Source organism: Entelurus aequoreus, linkage group LG19, assembly GCF_033978785.1.
Source record: "Entelurus aequoreus isolate RoL-2023_Sb linkage group LG19, RoL_Eaeq_v1.1, whole genome shotgun sequence".
NCBI lineage: Eukaryota > Metazoa > Chordata > Actinopteri > Syngnathiformes > Syngnathidae > Entelurus > Entelurus aequoreus.
In genome coordinates, this window is record NC_084749.1 from 51,470,057 (window position 1) to 51,475,056 (window position 5,000).

The window sequence follows — 5,000 nt, forward strand, 5'->3', positions numbered from 1 at the left end:
ACAGTATCAGACTGTTTTTTACCTGTTTATTGAATCAGGGAAAAGTTTCCCTCCACTATGTGATATAAATGTTTGCACTACATGGTATACCTTGTTGTTGTTCAAAGATAAACAAAACACCACGTCACTGACTTACCTCGGGGAAAATAATAAAACAGCTGTTTATTCATTTTGGGAGTGAACGGAGTTGTCAGAACGCTGCTTTGTAATCTATTAATAAAGTTTCACTGACCTATCTGACTGTTTTGTTGACATTCCCTTTAGTGCAGCGCCATCTAATGGATGCATAACGTAACCCCAGCCTCTACTGTAGCGTCTATTCTATGCACCTTATAATGCAGTGCCCCTTATATATGAACACAGTTTTAAAATATGCCATTCATTGAAGGTGCGCCTTATAATCCGGTGCGCCTTATAGTGCAGACAATACGGTAATACCCATAATTTAAGTTTTCAGGGCTTTTCCCTGAAATGTGTAATTCTGATTAATGAAAAAGAGCAATGACAATATGTCCACTGCAGTGGACGTTTATGTTTTGCATAAATGTTAAAAAAAAGTGTCATTTTGACAAGATAAATAGTAACAAAATATGTCTACTGTAGTGGACATTTGAGCTTTGCATAACAGGGCTTTTTCCTGAAATGTATCATTCTGATGAAAGAAATAGACCAAAAACTAAATGTCCACTGCAGTGGACGTTTGTAATAGTTAATTGTATTGAGGACATGTGTAACTGTGACAGAAGAACACACATAAATGTCCACTACAGAGGACATGTGTAACTGTGACAGAAGAACACACATAAATGTCCACTACAGAGGACATGTGTAACTGTGACAGAAGAACACACATACATGTCTACTACAGAGGACATGTGTAACTGTGACAGAAGAACACACATACATGTCCACTACAGAGGACATGTGTAACTGTGACAGAAGAGCAAACATAAATGTCCACTACAGAGGACATGTGTAACTGTGACAGAAGAACACACATACATGTCCACTACAGAGGACATGTGTAACTGTGACAGAAGAACACACATACATGTCCACTACAGAGGACATGTGTAACTGTGACAGAAGAACACACATACATGTCCACTACAGAGGACATGTGTAACTGTGACAGAAGAGCACACATACATGTCCACTACAGAGGACATGTGTAACTGTGACAGAAGAACACACATACATGTCCACTACAGAGGACATGTGTAACTGTGACAGAAGAACACACATAAATGTCCACTACAGAGGACATGTGTAACTGTGACAGAAGAACACACATAAATGTCCACTACAGAGGACATGTGTAACTGTGACAGAAGAACACACATAAATGTCCACTACAGAGGACATGTGTTACTGTGACAGAAGAACACACATAAATGTCCACTACAGAGGACATGTGTAACTGTGACAGAAGAGCAAACATAAATGTCCACTACAGAGGACATGTGTTACTGTGACAGAAGAACACACATACATGTCCACTACAGAGGACATGTGTAACTGTGACAGAAGAACACACATAAATGTCCACTACAGAGGACATGTGTAACTGTGACAGAAGAGCACACATACATGTCCACTACAGAGGACATGTGTAACTGTGACAGAAGAACACACATAAATGTCCACTACAGAGGACATGTGTAACTGTGACAGAAGAACACACATAAATGTCCACTACAGAGGACATGTGTTACTGTGACAGAAGAACACACATAAATGTCCACTACAGAGGACATGTGTAACTGTGACAGAAGAGCAAACATAAATGTCCACTACAGAGGACATGTGTTACTGTGACAGAAGAACACACATACATGTCCACTACAGAGGACATGTGTAACTGTGACAGAAGAACACACATACATGTCCACTACAGAGGACATGTGTAACTGTGACAGAAGAACACACATACATGTCCACTACAGAGGACATGTGTAACTGTGACAGAAGAACACACATACATGTCCACTACAGAGGACATGTGTAACTGTGACAGAAGAACACACATACATGTCCACTACAGAGGACATGTGTAACTGTGACAGAAGAGCAAACATAAATGTCCACTACAGAGGACATGTGTTACTGTGACAGAAGAACACACATAAATGTCCACTACAGAGGACATGTGTTACTGTGACAGAAGAGCAAACATAAATGTCCACTACAGAGGACATGTGTTACTGTGACAGAAGAACACACATAAATGTCCACTACAGAGGACATGTGTTACTGTGACAGAAGAACACACATAAATGTCCACTACAGAGGACATGTGTTACTGTGACAGAAGAACACACATAAATGTCCACTACAGAGGACATGTGTTACTGTGACAGAAGAGCAAACATAAATGTCCACTACAGAGGACATGTGTAACTGTGACAGAAGAACACACATACATGTCCACTACAGAGGACATGTGTAACTGTGACAGAAGAACACACATAAATGTCCACTACAGAGGACATGTGTTACTGTGACAGAAGAACACACATAAATGTCCACTACAGAGGACATGTGTTACTGTGACAGAAGAGCAAACATAAATGTCCACTACAGAGGACATGTGTAACTGTGACAGAAGAACACACATACATGTCCACTACAGAGGACATGTGTAACTGTGACAGAAGAACACACATAAATGTCCACTACAGAGGACATGTGTTACTGTGACAGTAGAACACACATAAATGTCCACTACAGAGGACATGTGTTACTGTGACAGAAGAACACACATAAATGTCCACTACAGAGGACATGTGTTACTGTGACAGAAGAGCAAACATAAATGTCCACTACAGAGGACATGTGTAACTGTGACAGAAGAACACACATACATGTCCACTACAGAGGACATGTGTAACTGTGACAGAAGAACACACATACATGTCCACTACAGAGGACATGTGTAACTGTGACAGAAGAACACACATACATGTCCACTACAGAGGACATGTGTAACTGTGACAGAAGAACACACATAAATGTCCACTACAGAGGACATGTGTTACTGTGACAGAAGAACACACATAAATGTCCACTACAGAGGACATGTGTTACTGTGACAGAAGAACACACATAAATGTCCACTACAGAGGACATGTGTAACTGTGACAGAAGAACACACATACATGTCCACTACAGAGGACATGTGTAACTGTGACAGAAGAACACACATACATGTCCACTACAGAGGACATGTGTAACTGTGACAGAAGAACACACATAAATGTCCACTACAGAGGACATGTGTTACTGTGACAGAAGAACACACATACATGTCCACTACAGAGGACATGTGTAACTGTGACAGAAGAACACACATAAATGTCCACTACAGAGGACATGTGTTACTGTGACAGAAGAACACACATAAATGTCCACTACAGAGGACATGTGTAACTGTGACAGAAGAACACACATACATGTCCACTACAGAGGACATGTGTAACTGTGACAGAAGAACACACATACATGTCCACTACAGAGGACATGTGTAACTGTGACAGAAGAACACACATACATGTCCACTACAGAGGACATGTGTTACTGTGACAGAAGAACACACATACATGTCCACTACAGAGGACATGTGTAACTGTGACAGAAGAGCAAACATAAATGTCCACTACAGAGGACGCCGCTTTTCTGGAAGAAATCAGTGAGCGACGTCATGTGTCACCATTTCTGTGCTGCAAAGGGACAAGCGGTAGGAAAAGGAGGAAAGACGCAGCGACGTCATGTGTCAGCATTTCTGTGCTGCAAAGGGACAAGCGGTAGGAAAAGGAGGAAAGACGCAGCGACGTCATGTGTCAGCATTTGTGTGCTGCAAAGGGACAAGCGGTAGGAAAAGGAGGAAAGTGTCACCAGGCGGCAAAGACGCAGTTGTTCTGCCGTGCCTCTTTGGTCACATGACCTGCTCCAACATGGCACAAGAGATGTTTTTGAGGGCTGCAGATGTTTGTGGGTGGAGTCCCTCCCTCTTGGTGTCATGTGCCTGCTGGCCACGCCCACAGGAAGCCATGCTCTCTTTCTTGTCAGAATAAAAGCGGTTATTCACCTTGAATAGAACTGATATTTCCTGCAAGTGATTATTAAGCTGCAGCTCTGCCAGGATAAATATAGAACATTTTGTTTATTTGGGATTTGTTTGGAGAGGAACTGCTCCAGATTTGATGTTTGACTTGTAATCACGGACGCTAAAGCTGATAAATCTTTCTTTAAGCCGCTTTTGGCTGGCATGTTGGAACACTTTGCGGCAGGAAGCCATCTTCTTATTACCTTTGCCAAATAAATGTACCTCCTTTATTCAAATAATGTTCACCCTTTGAAAAAATTCAACCTTCAGGTTGAATTTTCATTGATTAGGAGAGAGTCCCTTTTCGTCATGATTCAGTGAACGTTTGACTCTTTCACAATAAGAGCGGCAGTAATCACACAACATTGACAGCGTTATCCATCCTGATATGACACAAAAACATCTTTATTTACATTTGTTTGGTGAATTGCTCTATAATTACATAGCTGTGAAATGATAATCATGTTCTTTCATGCATGTGGAACATTCTACAAATACTATTCCAAATAAACGACCATCAAAAAGTGGAATAAAGAGCAAACAGGTGAAATAAAATGAGAGAAAGTTGCAATGTTGACTCTAAAAACACAAAAAAGTGTTTTTCTTCTCCAAAAATAATAATGAATCAAAATCAGTGTTGTTATGAACTATTGACATCTTCAAGGTTATTCACATCCAATAATCCACTTTGAAATAGTTTTGGGGACAATATTTCATATTTTGTGTTTGCCATATCAAAAACATGTTTTGTCTGACCAAAAAAAGGCTTAAAACAAACAAAAAAAAGTTATAAAAAAAAATTAAAACATATAAAAGATCTGAAGTTATTTTAGTTCATTTTCTTCATTTAAATATATATATATATATATATATATTTATATACCTTATTTTTACA